The sequence below is a fragment of the Rhipicephalus microplus genome, chromosome X (genome assembly GCF_043290135.1).
Source record: "Rhipicephalus microplus isolate Deutch F79 chromosome X, USDA_Rmic, whole genome shotgun sequence".
Lineage (NCBI taxonomy): Eukaryota > Metazoa > Arthropoda > Arachnida > Ixodida > Ixodidae > Rhipicephalus > Rhipicephalus microplus.
In genome coordinates, this window is record NC_134710.1 from 465,646,310 (window position 1) to 465,664,695 (window position 18,386).

Genomic DNA, 18,386 nt, shown 5'->3' on the forward strand with positions numbered 1-18,386 from the left:
GTATACCGAGAGATTTAACAAAAAAGTGCTCTGGACGCCGAAACCCGGGATCGAGCCAAGGACCTTTAGATTTTCAGTCTAACGCTCTCCGAACTGAGCCATTTCGCCATACGGGAGAAGAGTGAAAGCGGCATTTAACAGTTCTTGCGTTTCGGTAAAACTGCTTTATTGGGGCTGTTGCACATTACTACATGTCTTTCACGCAGTTCCGGTTTTTTTGCAACGCCTACTGCCGCCATGCAATCTGAATCAGCATTTCTTTATCATTCATGTGTGTTCCCCTGCGTAACCGTTTCACTCGTTAGAATTATTGCAAAATACTTGTATACCGGCAGATATAACAAATCGTGCTTTGAACGCCGAAACCCGGGATCGATATAAGGACCTTTATATGTTCAGTTTAACGCTCTCCCTACTGAGCTATTTCAGCAGACGGGAGAAGAGAGACAGCGGGATCTAACAGTTCTTGCGCTTTGGTAAAACCGCTTTATTAGAGCTTTTGCACATTACTACATGTCTTTCATGCTGTTCCGGTTCTTTTGCAACGCCTACTTCCGCGATGCAATCTGAATCAGCATTTCTTTATCAAGCATGTGTGTTCACCTGCGTAACCGTTTCACTCGTTAGAAATATTGCAAAATATTTGTGTACCGACAGATTTAGCACAAAATTGCTTTGGACGCCGAAACCCGGGATCGAGCCAAGGACCTTTAGATTTTCAGTCTAACGCTCTCCGAACTGAGCTATTTCGGCCTACGGGAGAAGAGTGAAAGCTAGATTTAACAGTTCTTGCGTTTGGGTAAAATCGCTTTATTAAAGCTGTTGCACAATATTACATGTCTTTCACGCTGTTCCGGTTCTTTTGCAAAGCCTACTTCTGCGATGCAATCTGAATCAGCATTTCTTTATCAAGCATATGTGTTCACCTGCGTAACCGTTTCACTCGTTAGAAGTATTGCAAAATACTTGTATACCGACAGATTTAACAAAAAAGTGCTTCGGACGCCGAAACCCGGGATCGAGCCAAGAACCTTCAGATGTTCAGTTTAACGCTCTCCCAACTGAGCTATTTCGGCAGACGGGAGAAGAGTGACAGCGGGATTTAACAGTCCTTGCGTTTGGGTAAAATCGCTTTATTAGAGCTGTTGCAGATTATTACATGTCTTTCACGCTGTTCCGGTTCTTTTGCAACGCCTACTGCTGCGATGCAATCTTAATCGGCATTTCTTTATCAAGCATATGTGTTCACCTGCGTAACCGTTTCACTCGTTAGAATTATTGCAAAATACTTGTATAACGACGGATTTAACAAATCGTGCTTTGGACGCCGAAACCCGGGATCGAGCCAAGGACCTTCAGATGTTCAGTTTAACGCTCTCCTAACTGAGCTATTTCGGCAGACGGGAGAAAAGTGACAGCGGGATTTAACAGTTCTTGCGTTTCGGTAAAACCGCTTTATTAGAGCTGTTGCATACTATTACATGTCTTTCACGCGGTTCCGGTTTTTTTGCAACGTCTACTGCCGCGATTCAATCTGATTCAGCATTTATTTATCAAGCATGTGTGTTCACCTGCGTAACTGTTTAACTCGTTAGAATTCTTGCAAAATACTTGTATACCGACAGATTTACCAAATCGTGCTTTGGACGACGAAACCCGGGATCGAGCCAAGGACCTTTATATGTTCAGTTTAACGCTCTGCCAACTGAGCTATTTCAGAAGACGGGAGAAGAGTGACAGCGGGATTTAAGAGTTCTTGCGTTTCGGTAAAACCGCTTTATTAGAGCTGTTGCACATTATTACGTGTATTTCGCGCTGTTCTGGTTCTTTTGCAATGCCCACTCCCGCGATGCAATCTGAATCAGCATTTTTTTATCAAGCAGGTGTGTTCACCTCCGTAACTGTTTCACTCGTTAGAATTATTGCGAAATACTTGTATGCCGACAGATTCAACAAAAAAGTGCTTCGGACGCTGAAACCCGAGATCGAGTCAAGGACCTTTAGATGTTCAGTTTAACGCTCTCCCAACTGAGCTATTTCGGCAGACGGGAGAAGAGTGACAGTGGGATTTAACAGTTCTTGCGTTTGGGTAAAATCGCTTTATTAGAGCTGTTGCACTATATTACATGTCTTTCACGCTGTTCCGGTTCTTTTGCAACGCCTACTGCCGCGATGCAATCTGAATCAGCATTTCTTTATCAAGCATGTGTGTTCACCTGCGTAACCGTTTCACTCGTTAGAAGTATTGCAAAATACTTGTATACCGAGAGATTTAACAAAAAAGTGTTCTGGACGCCGAAACCCGGGATCGAGCCAAGGACCTTTAGAATTTTAGTCTAACGCTCTCCGAACTGAGCTATTTCGGCCTACGGGAGAAGAGTGAAAGCGGCATTTAACAGTTCTTGCGTTTCGGTAAAACTGCTTTATTAGGGCTGTTGCACATTACTACATGTCTTTCACGCAGTTCCGGTTTTTTTGCAACGCCTACTGCCGCCATGCAATCTGAATCAGCATTTCTTTATCAACCATGTGTGTTCCCCTGCGTAACCGTTTCACTCGTTAGAATTATTGCAAAATACTTGTATACCGGCAGATTTAACAAATCGTGCTTTGCACGCCGAAACCCGGGATCGATATAAGGACCTTTATATGTTCAGATTAACGCTCTCCCAACTGAGCTATTTCAGCAGACGGGAGAAGAGTGACAGCGGGATCTAACAGTTCTTGCGCTTTGGTAAAACCGCTTTATTAGAGCTTTTGCACATTACTACATGTCTTTCATGCTGTTCCGGTTCTTTTGCAACGCCTACTTCCGCGATGCAATCTGAATCAGCATTTCTTTATCAAGCATGTGTGTTCACCTGCGTAACCGTTTCACTCGTTAGAAATATTGCAAAATATTTGTATACCGACAGATTTAGCACAAAATTGCTTTGGACGCCGAAACCCGGGATCGAGCCAAGGCCCTTTAGATTTTCAGTCTAACGCTCTCCGAACTGAGCTATTTCGGCCTACGGGAGAAGAGTGACAGCGGGATTTAACAGTCCTTGCGTTTGGGTAAAATCGCTTTATTAGAGCTGTTGCACATTATTACATGTCTTTCACGCTGTTCCGGTTCTTTTGCAACGCCTACTGCCGCGATGCAATCTGAATCAGCATTTATTTATCAACCATGTGTGTTCCCCTGCGTAACCGTTTCACTCGTTAGAACTATTGCAAAATACTTGTATACCGGCAGATTTAACAAATCGTGCTTTGAACGCCGAAACCCGGGATTGATATAAGGACCTTTATATGTTCAGTTTAACGCTCTCCCAACTGAGCTATTTCAGCAGACGGGAGAAGAGAGACAGCGGGATCTAACAGTTCTTGCGTTTGGGTAAAATCGCTTTATTAAAGCTGTTGCACAATACTACATGTCTTTCACGCTGTTCCGGTTCTTTTGCAAAGCCTACTTCTGCGATGCAGTCTGAATCAGCCTTTCTTTATCAAGCATATGTGTTCACCTGCGTAACCGTTTCCCTCGTTAGAAGTATTGCAAAATACTTGTATACCGACAGATTTAACAAAAAAGTGCTTCGGACGCCGAAACCCGGGATCGAGCCAAGAACCTTTAGATGTTCAGTTTAACGCTCTCCCAACTGAACTATTTCGGCAGACGGGAGAAGAGTGACAGCGGGATTTAACAGTCCTTGCGTTTGGGTAAAATCGCTTTATTAGAGCTGTTGCACATTATTACATGTCTTTCACGCTGTTCCGGTTCATTTGCAACGCCTACTGCTGCGATGCAATCTGAATCAGCATTTCTTTATGAAGCATGTGTGTTCACCTGCGTAACCGTTTCACTCGTTAGAAGTATTGCAAAATACTTGTATACCGAGAGATTTAACAAAAAAGTGCTTTTGACGCAGAAACCCGGGATCGAGCAAAGGACGTTTAGAAGTTCAGTTTAACGCTCTCCCAACTGAGCTGTTTCGGCAGACGGGAGAAGAGTGACAGCGGGATTTAACATTTCTTGCGGTTGGGTAAAATCGCTTTATTAGAGCTGTTGCACATTATTACATGTCTTTCACACTGTTCCGGTTCATTTGCAACGCCTACTGCTGCGATGCAATCTGAATCAGCATTTCTTTATGAAGCATGTGTGTTCACCTGCGTAACCGTTTCACTCGTTAGAAGTATTGCAAAATACTTGTATACCGAGAGATTTAACAAAAAAGTGCTCTGGACGCCGAAACCCGGGATCGAGCCAAGGACCTTTAGATTTTCAGTCTAACGCTCTCCTAACTGAGCTATTTCGGCCTACGGGAGAAGATTGAAAGCAAGATTTAACAGTTCTTGAATTTGGGTAAAATCGCTTTATTAGAGCTGTTGCACATTATTACATGTCTTTCACGCTTTTCCGGTTCTTTTGCAAAGCCTACTGCTGCGATGCAATCTTAATCGGCATTTCTTTATCAAGCATATGTGTTCACCTGCGTAACCGTTTCACTCGTTAGAAGTATTGCAAAATACTTGTATACCAAGAGATTTAACAAAAAAGTGCACTGGACGCCGAAACCCGGGATCGAGCCAAGGACCTTTAGATGTTCAGTTTAACGCTCTCCCAACTGAGCTATTTCGGCAGACGGGAGAAGAGTGACAGCGGAATTTAACAGTTCTTGCGCTTCGGTAAAACCGCTTTATTAAAGCTGTTGCTCATTATTACATGTCTTTCAAGCTGTTCCGGTTCTTTCGCAACGCCTACTGTCGCGATGCAGTCTGAATCAGCCTTTCTTTATTAAGCATGCGTGTTAACCTGCGTAACCGTTTCACTCGTTAGAATTATTGCAAAATACTTGTATAACGACGGATTTAACAAATCGTGCTTTGGACGCCGAAACCCGGGATCCAGCCAAGGACCTTTAGATGTTCAGTTTAACGCTCTCCCAACTGAGCTATTTCGGCAGACGGGAGAAGAGTGACAGCGGAATTTAACAGTTCTTGCGTTTCGGTAAAACTGCTTTATTAGGGCTGTTGCACATTACTACATGTCTTTCACGCAGTTCCGGTTTTTTTGCAACGCCTACTGCCGCCATGCAATCTGAATCAGCATTTCTTTATCAACCATGTGTGTTCCCCTGCGTAACCGTTTCACGCGTTAGAATTATTGCAAAATACTTGTATACTGGCAGAATTAACAAATCGTGCTTTGAACGCCGAAACCCGGGATCGATATAAGGACCTTTATATGTTCAGTTTAACGCTCTCCCAACTGAGCTATTTCAGCAGACGGGAGAAGAGAGACAGCGGGATCTAACAGTTCTTGCGCTTTGGTAAAACCGCTTTATTAGAGCTTTTGCACATTACTACATGTCTTTCATGCTGTTCCGGTTCTTTTGCAACGCCTACTTCCGCGATGCAATCTGAATCAGCATTTCTTTATCAAGCATGTGTGTTCACCTGCGTAACCGTTTCACTCGTTAGAAATATTGCAAAATATTTGTATACCGACAGATTTAGCACAAAATTGCTTTGGACGCCGAAACCCGGGATCGAGCCAAGGACCTTTAGATTTTCAGTCTAACGCTCTCCCAACTGAGCTATTTCGGCAGACGGGAGAAGAGTGACAGCGGGATTTAACAGTCCTTGCGTTTGGGTAAAATCGCTTTATTAGAGCTGTTGCACATTATTACATGTCTTTCACGCTGTTCCGGTTCTTTTGCAACGCCTACTGCCGCGATGCAATCTGAATCAGCATTTCTTTATCAAGCATATGTGTTCACCTGCGTAACCGTTTCACTCGATAGAAGTATTGCAAAACACTTGTATACCAAGAGATTTTACAAAAAAGTGCTTCGGACGCCGAAACCCGGGATCGAGCCAAGGACCTTTAGATTTTCAGTCTAACGCTCTCCGAACTGAGCTATTTCGGCCTATGGGAGAAGAGTGACAGCGGGATTTAACAGTCCTTGCGTTTGGGTAAAATCGCTTTATTAGAGCTGTTGCACATTATTACATGTCTTTCACGCTGTTCCGGTTCTTTTGCAACGCCTACTGCCGCGATGCAATCTGAATCAGCTTTTCTTTATCAACCATGTGTGTTCCCCTGCGTAACCGTTTCACTCATTAGAATTATTGCAAAATACTTGTATACCGGCAGATTTAACAAATCGTGCTTTGAACGCCGAAACCCGGGATCGATATGAGGACCTTTATATGTTCAGTTTAACGCTCTCCCAACTGAGCTATTTCAGCAGACGGGAGAAGAGAGACAGCGGGATCTAACAGTTCTTGCGTTTGGGTAAAATCGCTTTATTAAAGCTGTTGCACAAAATTACATGTCTTTCACGCTGTTCCGGTTCTTTTGCAAAGCCTACTTCTGCGATGCAGTCTGAATCAGCATTTCTTTATCAAGCATATGTGTTCACCTGCGTAACCGTTTCACTCGTTAGAAGTATTGCAAAATACTTGTATACCGACAGATTTAACAAAAAAGTGCTTCGGACGCCGAAACCCGGGATCGAGCCAAGAACCTTTAGATGTTCAGTTTAACGCTCTCCCAACTGAGCTATTTCGGCAGACGGGAGAAGAGTGACAGCGGGATTTAACAGTCCTTGCGTTTGGGTAAAATCGCTTTATTAGAGCTGTTGCACATTATTACATGTCTTTCACGCTGTTCCGGTTCTTTTGCAACGCCTACTGCCGCGATGCAATCTGAATCAGCATTTCTTTATCAAGCATATGTGTTCACCTGCGTAACCGTTTCACTCGATAGAAGTATTGCAAAACACTTGTATACCAAGAGATTTAACAAAAAAGTGCTTCGGACGCCGAAACCCGGGATCGAGCCAAGGACCTTTAGATTTTCAGTCTAACGCTCTCCGAGCTGAGCTATTTCGGCCTATGGGACAAGAGTGACAGCGGGATTTAACAGTCCTTGCGTTTGGGTAAAATCGCTTTATTAGAGCTGTTGCACATTATTACATGTCTTTCACGCTGTTCCGGTTCTTTTGCAACGCCTACTGCTGCGATGCAATCTGAATCAGCTTTTCTTTATCAACCATGTGTGTTCCCCTGCGTAACCGTTTCACTCGTTAGAATTATTGCAAAATACTTGTATACCGGCAGATTTAACAAATCGTGCTTTGAACGCCGAAACCCGGGATCGATATGAGGACCTTTATATGTTCAGTTTAACGCTCTCCCAACTGAGCTATTTCAGCAGACGGGAGAAGAGAGACAGCGGGATCTAACAGTTCTTGCGTTTGGGTAAAATCGCTTTATTAAAGCTGTTGCACAATATTACATGTCTTTCACGCTGTTCCGGTTCTTTTGCAAAGCCTACTTCTGCGATGCAGTCTGAATCAGCATTTCTTTATCAAGCATATGTGTTCACCTGCGTAACCGTTTCACTCGTTAGAAGTATTGCAAAATACTTGTATACCGACAGATTTAACAAAAAAGTGCTTTTGACGCAGAAACCCGGGATCGAGCAAAGGACGTTTAGATGTTCAGTTTAACGCTCTCCCAACTGAGCTGTTTCGGCAGACGGGAGAAGAGTGACAGCGGGATCTAACAGTTCTTGCGTTTGGGTAAAATCGCTTTATTAAAGCTGTTGCACAATATTACATGTCTTTCACGCTGTTCCGGTTCTTTTGCAACGCCTACTGCCGCGATGCAATCTGAATCAGCATTTCTTTATCAAGCATGTGTGTTCACCTGCGTAACCGTTTCACTCGTTAGAAGTATTGCAAAATACTTGTATACCGAGAGATTTAACAAAAAAGTGCTCTGGACGCCGAAACTCGGGATCGAGCCAAGGACCTTTAGATTTTCAGTCTAACGCTCTCCTAACTGAGCTATTTCGGCCTACGGGAGAAGAGTGAAAGCAAGATTTAACAGTTCTTGCATTTGGGTAAAATCGCTTTATTAGAGCTGTTGCACATTATTACATGTCTTTCACGCTTTTCCGGTTCTTTTGCAACGCCTACTGCTGCGATGCAATCTTAATCGGCATTTCTTTATCAAGCATATGTGTTCACCTGCGTAACCGTTTCACTCGTTAGAAGTATTGCAAAACACTTGTATACCAAGAGATTTAACAAAAAAGTGCACTGGACGCCGAAACCCGGGATCGAGCCAAGGACCTTTAGATGTTCAGTTTAACGCTCTCCCAACTGAGCTATTTCAGCAGACAGGAGAAGAGTGACAGCGGTATCTAACAGTTCTTGCGCTTCGGTAAAACCACTTTATTAAAGCTGTTGCTCATTATTACATGTCTTTCAAGCTGTTCCGGTTCTTTCGCAACGCCTACTGTCGCGATGCACTCTGAATCAGCCTTTCTTTATTAAGCATGTGTGTTAACCTGCGTAACCGTTTCACTTGTTAGAATTATTGCAAAATACTTGTATAACGACGGATTTAACAAATCGTGCTTTGGACGCCGAAACCCGGGATCCAGCCAAGGACCTTTAGATGTTCAGTTTAACGCTCTCCCAACTGAGCTATTTCGGCAGACGGGAGAAGAGTGACAGCGGAATTTAACAGTTCTTGCGTTTCGGTAAAACTGCTTCATTAGGGCTGTTGCACATTACTACATGTCTTTCACGCAGTTCCGGTTTTTTTGCAACGCCTACTGCCGCCATGCAATCTGAATCAGCATTTCTTTATCAACCATGTGTGTTCCCCTGCGTAACCGTTTCACTCGGTAGAATTATTGCAAAATACTTGCATACCGGCAGAATTAACAAATCGTGCTTTGAACGCCGAAGCCCGGGATCGATATAACGACCTTTATATGTTCAGTTTAACGCTCTCCCAACTGAGCTATTTCAGCAGACGGGAGAAGAGAGACAGCGGGATCTAACAGTTCTTGCGCTTTGGTAAAACCGCTTTATTAGAGCTTTTGCACATTACTACATGTCTTTCATGCTGTTCCGGTTCTTTTGCAACGCCTACTTCCGCGATGCAATCTGAATCAGCATTTCTTTATCAAGCATGTGTGTTCACCTGCGTAACCGTTTCACTCGTTAGAAATATTGCAAAATATTTGTATACCGGCAGATTTAACAAATCGTGCTTTGCACGCCGAAACCCGGGATCGATATAAGGACCTTTATATGTTCAGACTAACGCTCTCCCAACTGAGCTATTTCAGCAGACGGGAGAAGAGTGACAGCGGGATCTAACAGTTCTTGCGCTTTGGTAAAACCGCTTTATTAGAGATTTTGCACATTACTACATGTCTTTCATGCTGTTCCGGTTCTTTTGCAACGCCTACTTCCGCGATGCAATCTGAATCAGCATTTCTTTATCAAGCATGTGTGTTCACCTGCGTAACCGTTTCACTCGTTAGAAATATTGCAAAATATTTGTATACCGACAGATTTAGCACAAAATTGCTTTGGACGCCGAAACCCGGGATCGAGCCAAGGACCTTTAGATTTTCAGTCTAACGCTCTCCGAACTGAGCTATTTCGGCCTACGGGAGAAGAGTGACAGCGGGATTTAACAGTCCTTGCGTTTGGGTAAAATCGCTTTATTAGAGCTGTTGCACATTATTACATGTCTTTCACGCTGTTCCGGTTCTTTTGCAACGCCTACTGCCGCCATGCAATCTGAATCAGCATTTCTTTATCAACCATGTGTGTTCCCCTGCATAACCGTTTCACTCGTTAGAATTATTGCAAAATACTTGTATACCGGCAGATTTAACAAATCGTGCTTTGCACGCCGAAACCCGGGATCGATATAAGGACCTTTATATGTTCAGATTAACGCTCTCCCAACTGAGCTATTTCAGCAGACGGGAGAAGAGTGACAGCGGGATCTAACAGTTCTTGCGCTTTGGTAAAACCGCTTTATTAGAGCTTTTGCACATTACTACATGTCTTTCATGCTGTTCCGGTTCTTTTGCAACGCCTACTTCCGCGATGCAATCTGAATCAGCATTTCTTTATCAAGCATGTGTGTTCACCTGCGTAACCGTTTCACTCGTTAGAAATATTGCAAAATATTTGTATACCGACAGATTTAGCACAAAATTGCTTTGGACGCCGAAACCCGGGATCGAGCCAAGGACCTTTAGATTTTCAGTCTAACGCTCTCCGAACTGAGCTATTTCGGCCTACGGGATAAGAGTGACAGCGGGATTTAACAGTCCTTGCGTTTGGGTAAAATCGCTTTATTAGAGCTGTTGCACATTATTACATGTCTTTCACGCTGTTCCGGTTCTTTTGCAACGCCTACTGCCGCGATGCAATCTGAATCAGCATTTCTTTATCAACCATGTGTGTTCCCCTGCGTAACCGTTTCACTCGTTAGAACTATTGCAAAATACTTGTATACCGGCAGATTTAACAAATCGTGCTTTGAACGCCGAAACCCGGGATTGATATAAGGACCTTTATATGTTCAGTTTAACGCTCTCCCAACTGAGCTATTTCAGCAGACGGGAGAAGAGAGACAGCGGGATCTAACAGTTCTTGCGTTTGGGTAAAATCGCTTTATTAAAGCTGTTGCACAATACTACATGTCTTTCACGCTGTTCCGGTTCTTTTGCAAAGCCTACTTCTGCGATGCAGTCTGAATCAGCATTTCTTTATCAAGCATATGTGTTCACCTGCGTAACCGTTTCCCTCGTTAGAAGTATTGCAAAATACTTGTATACCGACAGATTTAACAAAAAAGTGCTTCGGACGCCGAAACCCGGGATCGAGCCAAGAACCTTTAGATGTTCAGTTTAACGCTCTCCCAACTGAACTATTTCGGCAGACGGGAGAAGAGTGACAGCGGGATTTAACAGTCCTTGCGTTTGGGTAAAATCGCTTTATTAGAGCTGTTGCACATTATTACATGTCTTTCACGCTGTTCCGGTTCTTTTGCAACGCCTACTGCCGCGATGCAATCTGAATCAGCATTTTTTTATCAAGCATGTGTGTTCACCTGCGTAACCGTTTCACTCCTCAGAATTGATGCAAAATACTTGAATACCGACAGATTTAACAAAAAAGTGCTTTTGACGCAGAAACCCGGGATCGAGCAAAGGACGTTTAGATGTTCAGTTTAACGCTCTCCCAACTGAGCTGTTTCGGCAGACGGGAGAAGAGTGACAGCGGGATTTAACATTTCTTGCGGTTGGGTAAAATCGCTTTATTAGAGCTGTTGCACATTATTACATGTCTTTCACGCTGTTCCGGTTCATCTGCAACGCCTACTGCTGCGATGCAATCTGAATCAGCATTTCTTTATGAAGCATGTGTGTTCACCTGCGTAACCGTTTCACTCGTTAGAAGTATTGCAAAATACTTGTATACCGAGAGATTTAACAAAAAAGTGCTCTGGACGCCGAAACCCGGGATCGAGCCAAGGACCTTTAGATTTTCAGTCTAACGCTCTCCTAACTGAGCTATTTCGGCCTACGGGAGAAGATTGAAAGCAAGATTTAACAGTTCTTGCATTTGGGTAAAATCGCTTTATTAGAGCTGTTGCACATTATTACATGTCTTTCACGCTTTTCCGGTTCTTTTGCAAAGCCTACTGCTGCGATGCAATCTTAATCGGCATTTCTTTATCAAGCATATGTGTTCACCTGCGTAACCGTTTCACTCGTTAGAAGTATTGCAAAATACTTGTATACCAAGAGATTTAACAAAAAAGTGCACTGGACGCCGAAACCCGGGATCGAGCCAAGGACCTTTAGATGTTCAGTTTAACGCTCTCCCAACTGAGCTATTTCGGCAGACGGGAGAAGAGTGACAGCGGAATTTAACAGTTCTTGCGCTTCGGTAAAACCGCTTTATTAAAGCTGTTGCTCATTATTACATGTCTTTCAAGCTGTTCCGGTTCTTTCGCAACGCCTACTGTCGCGATGCAGTCTGAATCAGCCTTTCTTTATTAAGCATGCGTGTTAACCTGCGTAACCGTTTCACTCGTTAGAATTATTGCAAAATACTTGTATAACGACGGATTTAACAAATCGTGCTTTGGACGCCGAAACCCGGGATCCAGCCAAGGACCTTTAGATGTTCAGTTTAACGCTCTCCCAACTGAGCTATTTCGGCAGACGGGAGAAGAGTGACAGCGGAATTTAACAGTTCTTGCGTTTCGGTAAAACTGCTTTATTAGGGCTGTTGCACATTACTACATGTCTTTCACGCAGTTCCGGTTTTTTTGCAACGCCTACTGCCGCCATGCAATCTGAATCAGCATTTCTTCATCAACCATGTGTGTTCCCCTGCGTAACCGTTTCACGCGTTAGAATTATTGCAAAATACTTGTATACCGGCAGAAATAACAAATCGTGCTTTGAACGCCGAAACCCGGGATCGATATAAGGACCTTTATATGTTCAGTTTAACGCTCTCCCAACTGAGCTATTTCAGCAGACGGGAGAAGAGAGACAGCGGGATCTAACAGTTCTTGCGCTTTGGTAAAACCGCTTTATTAGAGCTTTTGCACATTACTACATGTCTTTCATGCTGTTCCGGTTCTTTTGCAACGCCTACTTCCGCGATGCAATCTGAATCAGCATTTCTTTATCAAGCATGTGTGTTCACCTGCGTAACCGTTTCACTCGTTAGAAATATTGCAAAATATTTGTATACCGACAGATTTAGCACAAAATTGCTTTGGACGCCGAAACCCGGGATCGAGCCAAGGACCTTTAGATTTTCAGTCTAACGCTCTCCGAACTGAGCTATTTCGGCCTATGGGAGAAGAGTGACAGCGGGTTTTAACAGTCCTTGCGTTTGGGTAAAATCGCTTTATTAGAGCTGTTGCACATTATTACATGTCTTTCACGCTGTTCCGGTTCTATCAACGCCTACGGCCGCGATGCAATCTGAATCAGCTTTTCTTTATCAACCATGTGTGTTCCCCTGCGTAACCGTTTCACTCGTTAGAATTATTGCAAAATACTTGTATACCGGCAGATTTAACAAATCGTGCTTTGAACGCCGAAACCCGGGATCGATATAAGGACCTTTATATGTTCAGTTTAACGCTCTCCCAACTGAGCTATTTCAGCAGACGGGAGAAGAGAGACAGCGGGATCTAACAGTTCTTGCGTTTGGGTAAAATCGCTTTATTAAAGCTGTTGCACAATATTACATGTCTTTCACGCTGTTCCGGTTCTTTTGCAAAGCCTACTTCTGCGATGCAGTCTGAATCAGCATTTCTTTATCAAGCATATGTGTTCACCTGCGTAACCGTTTCACTCGTTAGAAGTATTGCAAAATACTTGTATACCGACAGATTTAACAAAAAAGTGCTTCGGACGCCGAAACCCGGGATCGAGCCAAGAACCTTTAGATGTTCAGTTTAACGCTCTCCCAACTGAGCTATTTCGGCAGACGGGAGAAGAGTGACAGCGGGATTTAACAGTCCTTGCGTTTGGGTAAAATCGCTTTATTAGAGCTGTTGCACATTATTACATGTCTTTCACGCTGTTCCGGTTCTTTTGCAACGCCTACTGCCGCGATGCAATCTGAATCAGCATTTCTTTATCAAGCATATGTGTTCACCTGCGTAACCGTTTCACTCGATAGAAGTATTGCAAAACACTTGTATACCAAGAGATTTTACAAAAAAGTGCTTCGGACGCCGAAACCCGGGATCGAGCCAAGGACCTTTAGATTTTCAGTCTAACGCTCTCCGAACTGAGCTATTTCGGCCTATGGGAGAAGAGTGACAGCGGAATTTAACAGTCCTTGCGTTTGGGTAAAATCGCTTTATTAGAGCTGTTGCACAATATTACATGTCTTTCACGCTGTTCCGGTTCTTTTGCAACGCCTACTGCCGCGATGCAATCTGAATCAGCTTTTCTTTATCAACCATGTGTGTTCCCCTGCGTAACCGTTTCACTCGTTAGAATTATTGCAAAATACTTGTATACCGGCAGATTTAACAAATCGTGCTTTGAACGCCGAAACCCGGGATCGATATGAGGACCTTTATATGTTCAGTTTAACGCTCTCCCAACTGAGCTATTTCAGCAGACGGGAGAAGAGAGACAGCGGGATCTAACAGTTCTTGCGTTTGGGTAAAATCGCTTTATTAAAGCTGTTGCACAATATTACATGTCTTTCACGCTGTTCCGGTTCTTTTGCAAAGCCTACTTCTGCGATGCAGTCTGAATCAGCATTTCTTTATCAAGCATATGTGTTCACCTGCGTAACCGTTTCACTCGTTAGAAGTATTGCAAAATACTTGTATACCGACAGATTTAACAAAAAAGTGCTTCGGACGCCGAAACCCGGGATCGAGCCAAGAACCTTTAGATGTTCAGTTTAACGCTCTCCCAACTGAGCTATTTCGGCAGACGGGAGAAGAGTGACAGCGGGATTTAACAGTCCTTGCGTTTGGGTAAAATCGCTTTATTAGAGCTGTTGCACATTATTACATGTCTTTCACGCTGTTCCGGTTCTTTTGCAACGCCTACTGCCGCGGTGCAATCTGAATCAGCATTTCTTTATCAAGCATATGTGTTCACCTGCGTAACCGTTTCACTCGATAGAAGTATTGCAAAACACTTGTATACCAAGAGATTTAACAAAAAAGTGCTTCGGACGCCGAAACCCGGGATCGAGCCAAGGACCTTTAGATTTTCAGTCTAACACTCTCCGAACTGAGCTATTTCGGCCTATGGGAGAAGAGTGACAGCTGGATTTAACAGTCCTTGCGTTTGGGTAAAATCGCTTTATTAGAGCTGTTGCACATTATTACATGTCTTTCACGCTGTTCCGGTTCTTTTGCAACGCCTACTGCTGCGATGCAATCTGAATCAGCTTTTCTTTATCAACCATGTGTGTTCCCCTGCGTAACCGTTTCACTCGTTAGAATTATTGCAATATACTTGTATACCGGCAGATTTAACAAATCGTGCTTTGAACGCCGAAACCCGGGATCGATATGAGGACCTTTATATGTTCAGTTTAACGCTCTCCCAACTGAGCTATTTCAGCAGACGGGAGAAGAGAGACAGCGGGATCTAACAGTTCTTGCGTTTGGGTAAAATCGCTTTATTAAAGCTGTTGCACAATATTACATGTCTTTCACGCTGTTCCGGTTCTTTTGCAAAGCCTACTTCTGCGATGCAGTCTGAATCAGCATTTCTTTATCAAGCATGTGTGTTCACCTGCGTAACCGTTTCACTCCTCAGAATTGATTCAAAATACTTGTATACCGACAGATTTAACAAAAAAGTGCTTTTGACGCAGAAACCCGGGATCGAGCAAAGGACGTTTAGATGTTCAGTTTAACGCTCTCCCAACTGAGCTGTTTCGGCAGACGGGAGAAGAGTGACAGCGGGATCTAACAGTTCTTGCGTTTGGGTAAAATCGCTTTATTAAAGCTGTTGCACAATATTACATGTCTTTCACGCTGTTCCGGTTCTTTTGCAACGCGTACTGCCGCGATGCAATATGAATCAGCATTTCTTTATCAAGCATATGTGTTCACCTGCGTAACCGTTTCACTCGTTAGAAGTATTGCAAAATACTTGTATACCGACAGATTTAACAAAAAAGTGCTTCGGACGCCGAAACCCGGGATCGAGCCAAGAACCTTTAGATGTTCAGTTTAACGCTCTCCCAACTGAGCTATTTCGGCAGACGGGAGAAGAGTGAAAGCAAGATTTAACAGTTCTTGCATTTGGGTAAAATCGCTTTATTAGAGCTGTTGCACATTATTACATGTCTTTCACGCTTTTCCGGTTCTTTTGCAACGCCTACTGCTGCGATGCAATCTTAATCGGCATTTCTTTATCAAGCATATGTGTTCACCTGCGTAACCGTTTCACTCGTTAGAAGTATTGCAAAACACTTGTATACCAAGAGATTTAACAAAAAAGTGCACTGGACGCCGAAACCCGGGATCGAGCCAAGGACCTTTAGATGTTCAGTTTAACGCTCTCCCAACTGAGCTATTTCAGCAGACAGGAGAAGAGTGACAGCGGTATCTAACAGTTCTTGCGCTTCGGTAAAACCACTTTATTAAAGCTGTTGCTCATTATTACATGTCTTTCAAGCTGTTCCGGTTCTTTCGCAACGCCTACTGTCGCGATGCACTCTGAATCAGCCTTTCTTTATTAAGCATGTGTGTTAACCTGCGTAACCGTTTCACTTGTTAGAATTATTGCAAAATACTTGTATAACGACGGATTTAACAAATCGTGCTTTGGACGCCGAAACCCGGGATCCAGCCAAGGACCTTTAGATGTTGAGTTGAACGCTCTCCCAACTGAGCTATTTCGGCAGACGGGAGAAGAGTGACAGCGGAATTTAACAGTTCTTGCGTTTCGGTAAAACTGCTTCATTAGGGCTGTTGCACATTACTACATGTCTTTCACGCAGTTCCGGTTTTTTTGCAACGCCTACTGCCGCCATGCAATCTGAATCAGCATTTCTTTATCAACCATGTGTGTTCCCCTGCATAACCGTTTCACTCGTTAGAATTATTGCAAAATACTTGCATACCGGCAGAATTAACAAATCGTGCTTTGAACGCCGAAGCCCGGGATCGATATAACGACCTTTATATGTTCAGTTTAACGCTCTCCCAACTGAGCTATTTCAGCAGACGGGAGAAGAGAGACAGCGGGATCTAACAGTTCTTGCGCTTTGGTAAAACCGCTTTATTAGAGCTTTTGCACAGTACTACATGTCTTTCATGCTGTTCCGGTTCTTTTGCAACGCCTACTTCCGCGATGCAATCTGAATCAGCATTTCTTTATCAAGCATGTGTGTTCACCTGCGTAACCGTTTCACTCGTTAGAAATATTGCAAAATATTTGTATACCGACAGATTAGGCACAAAATTGCTTTGGACGCCGAAACCCGGGATCGAGCCAAGGACCTTTAGATTTTCAGTCTAACGCTTTCCGAACTGAGCTATTTCGGCCTATGGGAGAAGAGTGACAGCGGGATTTAACAGTCCTTGCGTTTGGGTAAAATCGCTTTATTAGAGCTGTTGCACATTATTACATGTCTTTCACGCTGTTCCGGTTCTTTTGCAACGCCTACTGCCGCGATGCAATCTGAATCAGCTTTTCTTTATCAACCATGTGTATTCCCCTGCGTAACCGTTTCACTCGTTAGAATTATTGCAAAATACTTGTATACCGGTAGATTTAACAAATCGTGCTTTGAACGCCGAAACCCGTGATCGATATAAGGACCTTTATATGTTCAGTTTAACGCTCTCCCAACTGAGCTATTTCAGCAGACGGGAGAAGAGAGACAGCGGGATCTAACAGTTCTTGCGTTTGGGTAAAATCGCTTTATTAAAGCTGTTGCACAATATTACATGTCTTTCCCGCTGTTCCGGTTCTTTTGCAAAGCCTACTTCTGCGATGCAGTCTGAATCAGCATTTCTTTATCAAGCATATGTGTTCACCTGCGTAACCGTTTCACTCGTTAGAAGTATTGCAAAATACTTGCATACCGGCAGAATTAACAAATCGTGCTTTGAACGCCGAAGCCCGGGATCGAGCCAAGAACCTTTATATGTTCAGTTTAACGCTCTCCCAACTGAGCTATTTCAGCAGACGGGAGAAGAGAGACAGCGGGATCTAACAGTTCTTGCGCTTTGGTAAAACCGCTTTATTAGAGCTTTTGCACATTACTACATGTCTTTCATGCTGTTCCGGTTCTTTTGCAACGCCTACTTCCGCGATGCAATCTGAATCAGCATTTCTTTATCAAGCATGTGTGTTCACCTGCGTAACCGTTTCACTCGTTAGAAATATTGCAAAATATTTGTATATCGACAGATTTAGCACAAAATTGCTTTGGACGCCGAAACCCGGGATCGAGCAAAGGACGTTTAGATGTTCAGTTTAACGCTCTCCCAACTGAGCTGTTTCGGCAGACGGGAGAAGAGTGACAGCGGGATTTAACATTTCTTGCGGTTGGGTAAAATCGCTTTATTAGAGCTGTTGCACATTATTACATGTCTTTCACGCTGTTCCGGTTCATTTGCAACGCCTACTGCTGCGATGCAATCTGAATCAGCATTTCTTTATGAAGCATGTGTGTTCACCTGCGTAACCGTTTCACTCGTTAAAAGTATTGCAAAATACTTGTATACCGAGAGATTTAACAAAAAAGTGCTCTGGACGCCGAAACACGGGATCGAGCCAAGGACCTTTAGATTTTCAGTCTAACGCTCTCCGAACTGAGCTATTTCGGCCTACGGGAGAAGAGTGAAAGCAAGATTTAACAGTTCTTGCATTTGGGTAAAATCGCTTTATTAGAGCTGTTGCACATTATTACATGTCTTTCACGCTGTTCCGGTTCTTTTGCAACGCCTACTGCTGCGATGCAATCTTAATCGGCATTTCTTTATCAAGCATATGTGTTCACCTGCGTAACCGTTTCACTCGTTAGAAGTATTGCAAAATACTT

At 43.5% G+C, this 18,386-nt stretch overlaps 31 non-coding genes across 31 annotated transcripts; all 31 read right to left on the reverse strand.

The window, feature by feature from the left end:
* Nucleotides 1-35: 35 nt before the first annotated feature.
* On the reverse strand, nt 36-108 carry TRNAF-GAA (transfer RNA phenylalanine (anticodon GAA)). Its single transcript has one exon. It is a non-coding gene; the product is annotated as a tRNA-Phe (tRNA).
* Nucleotides 109-680: 572 nt separating this feature from the next.
* On the reverse strand, nt 681-753 carry TRNAF-GAA (transfer RNA phenylalanine (anticodon GAA)). Its single transcript has one exon. It is a non-coding gene; the product is annotated as a tRNA-Phe (tRNA).
* Nucleotides 754-1,003: 250 nt separating this feature from the next.
* TRNAF-GAA (transfer RNA phenylalanine (anticodon GAA)) lies at nt 1,004-1,076 on the reverse strand. The gene has a single exon. It is a non-coding gene; the product is annotated as a tRNA-Phe (tRNA).
* Nucleotides 1,077-2,293: 1,217 nt separating this feature from the next.
* TRNAF-AAA (transfer RNA phenylalanine (anticodon AAA)) lies at nt 2,294-2,366 on the reverse strand. The gene has a single exon. It is a non-coding gene; the product is annotated as a tRNA-Phe (tRNA).
* A 572-nt stretch (nt 2,367-2,938) lies between these two features.
* On the reverse strand, nt 2,939-3,011 carry TRNAF-GAA (transfer RNA phenylalanine (anticodon GAA)). Its single transcript has one exon. It is a non-coding gene; the product is annotated as a tRNA-Phe (tRNA).
* A 572-nt stretch (nt 3,012-3,583) lies between these two features.
* TRNAF-GAA (transfer RNA phenylalanine (anticodon GAA)) lies at nt 3,584-3,656 on the reverse strand. Its single transcript has one exon. It is a non-coding gene; the product is annotated as a tRNA-Phe (tRNA).
* A 573-nt stretch (nt 3,657-4,229) lies between these two features.
* Nucleotides 4,230-4,302, reverse strand: TRNAF-GAA (transfer RNA phenylalanine (anticodon GAA)). Its single transcript has one exon. It is a non-coding gene; the product is annotated as a tRNA-Phe (tRNA).
* A 250-nt stretch (nt 4,303-4,552) lies between these two features.
* Nucleotides 4,553-4,625, reverse strand: TRNAF-GAA (transfer RNA phenylalanine (anticodon GAA)). Its single transcript has one exon. It is a non-coding gene; the product is annotated as a tRNA-Phe (tRNA).
* A 249-nt stretch (nt 4,626-4,874) lies between these two features.
* On the reverse strand, nt 4,875-4,947 carry TRNAF-GAA (transfer RNA phenylalanine (anticodon GAA)). Its single transcript has one exon. It is a non-coding gene; the product is annotated as a tRNA-Phe (tRNA).
* Nucleotides 4,948-5,519: 572 nt separating this feature from the next.
* On the reverse strand, nt 5,520-5,592 carry TRNAF-GAA (transfer RNA phenylalanine (anticodon GAA)). The gene has a single exon. It is a non-coding gene; the product is annotated as a tRNA-Phe (tRNA).
* A 250-nt stretch (nt 5,593-5,842) lies between these two features.
* Nucleotides 5,843-5,915, reverse strand: TRNAF-GAA (transfer RNA phenylalanine (anticodon GAA)). Its single transcript has one exon. It is a non-coding gene; the product is annotated as a tRNA-Phe (tRNA).
* Nucleotides 5,916-6,487: 572 nt separating this feature from the next.
* Nucleotides 6,488-6,560, reverse strand: TRNAF-GAA (transfer RNA phenylalanine (anticodon GAA)). Its single transcript has one exon. It is a non-coding gene; the product is annotated as a tRNA-Phe (tRNA).
* A 250-nt stretch (nt 6,561-6,810) lies between these two features.
* TRNAF-GAA (transfer RNA phenylalanine (anticodon GAA)) lies at nt 6,811-6,883 on the reverse strand. The gene has a single exon. It is a non-coding gene; the product is annotated as a tRNA-Phe (tRNA).
* Nucleotides 6,884-7,778: 895 nt separating this feature from the next.
* Nucleotides 7,779-7,851, reverse strand: TRNAF-GAA (transfer RNA phenylalanine (anticodon GAA)). The gene has a single exon. It is a non-coding gene; the product is annotated as a tRNA-Phe (tRNA).
* A 250-nt stretch (nt 7,852-8,101) lies between these two features.
* On the reverse strand, nt 8,102-8,174 carry TRNAF-GAA (transfer RNA phenylalanine (anticodon GAA)). The gene has a single exon. It is a non-coding gene; the product is annotated as a tRNA-Phe (tRNA).
* Nucleotides 8,175-8,423: 249 nt separating this feature from the next.
* TRNAF-GAA (transfer RNA phenylalanine (anticodon GAA)) lies at nt 8,424-8,496 on the reverse strand. Its single transcript has one exon. It is a non-coding gene; the product is annotated as a tRNA-Phe (tRNA).
* Nucleotides 8,497-9,390: 894 nt separating this feature from the next.
* On the reverse strand, nt 9,391-9,463 carry TRNAF-GAA (transfer RNA phenylalanine (anticodon GAA)). The gene has a single exon. It is a non-coding gene; the product is annotated as a tRNA-Phe (tRNA).
* A 572-nt stretch (nt 9,464-10,035) lies between these two features.
* Nucleotides 10,036-10,108, reverse strand: TRNAF-GAA (transfer RNA phenylalanine (anticodon GAA)). The gene has a single exon. It is a non-coding gene; the product is annotated as a tRNA-Phe (tRNA).
* A 572-nt stretch (nt 10,109-10,680) lies between these two features.
* On the reverse strand, nt 10,681-10,753 carry TRNAF-GAA (transfer RNA phenylalanine (anticodon GAA)). The gene has a single exon. It is a non-coding gene; the product is annotated as a tRNA-Phe (tRNA).
* A 573-nt stretch (nt 10,754-11,326) lies between these two features.
* TRNAF-GAA (transfer RNA phenylalanine (anticodon GAA)) lies at nt 11,327-11,399 on the reverse strand. The gene has a single exon. It is a non-coding gene; the product is annotated as a tRNA-Phe (tRNA).
* Nucleotides 11,400-11,649: 250 nt separating this feature from the next.
* Nucleotides 11,650-11,722, reverse strand: TRNAF-GAA (transfer RNA phenylalanine (anticodon GAA)). The gene has a single exon. It is a non-coding gene; the product is annotated as a tRNA-Phe (tRNA).
* A 249-nt stretch (nt 11,723-11,971) lies between these two features.
* TRNAF-GAA (transfer RNA phenylalanine (anticodon GAA)) lies at nt 11,972-12,044 on the reverse strand. The gene has a single exon. It is a non-coding gene; the product is annotated as a tRNA-Phe (tRNA).
* A 572-nt stretch (nt 12,045-12,616) lies between these two features.
* On the reverse strand, nt 12,617-12,689 carry TRNAF-GAA (transfer RNA phenylalanine (anticodon GAA)). The gene has a single exon. It is a non-coding gene; the product is annotated as a tRNA-Phe (tRNA).
* A 570-nt stretch (nt 12,690-13,259) lies between these two features.
* On the reverse strand, nt 13,260-13,332 carry TRNAF-GAA (transfer RNA phenylalanine (anticodon GAA)). Its single transcript has one exon. It is a non-coding gene; the product is annotated as a tRNA-Phe (tRNA).
* Nucleotides 13,333-13,582: 250 nt separating this feature from the next.
* On the reverse strand, nt 13,583-13,655 carry TRNAF-GAA (transfer RNA phenylalanine (anticodon GAA)). Its single transcript has one exon. It is a non-coding gene; the product is annotated as a tRNA-Phe (tRNA).
* Nucleotides 13,656-14,227: 572 nt separating this feature from the next.
* Nucleotides 14,228-14,300, reverse strand: TRNAF-GAA (transfer RNA phenylalanine (anticodon GAA)). Its single transcript has one exon. It is a non-coding gene; the product is annotated as a tRNA-Phe (tRNA).
* Nucleotides 14,301-14,550: 250 nt separating this feature from the next.
* TRNAF-GAA (transfer RNA phenylalanine (anticodon GAA)) lies at nt 14,551-14,623 on the reverse strand. Its single transcript has one exon. It is a non-coding gene; the product is annotated as a tRNA-Phe (tRNA).
* An 895-nt stretch (nt 14,624-15,518) lies between these two features.
* Nucleotides 15,519-15,591, reverse strand: TRNAF-GAA (transfer RNA phenylalanine (anticodon GAA)). The gene has a single exon. It is a non-coding gene; the product is annotated as a tRNA-Phe (tRNA).
* A 250-nt stretch (nt 15,592-15,841) lies between these two features.
* TRNAF-GAA (transfer RNA phenylalanine (anticodon GAA)) lies at nt 15,842-15,914 on the reverse strand. The gene has a single exon. It is a non-coding gene; the product is annotated as a tRNA-Phe (tRNA).
* Nucleotides 15,915-16,808: 894 nt separating this feature from the next.
* Nucleotides 16,809-16,881, reverse strand: TRNAF-GAA (transfer RNA phenylalanine (anticodon GAA)). The gene has a single exon. It is a non-coding gene; the product is annotated as a tRNA-Phe (tRNA).
* Nucleotides 16,882-18,098: 1,217 nt separating this feature from the next.
* On the reverse strand, nt 18,099-18,171 carry TRNAF-GAA (transfer RNA phenylalanine (anticodon GAA)). The gene has a single exon. It is a non-coding gene; the product is annotated as a tRNA-Phe (tRNA).
* Nucleotides 18,172-18,386: the final 215 nt, after the last annotated feature.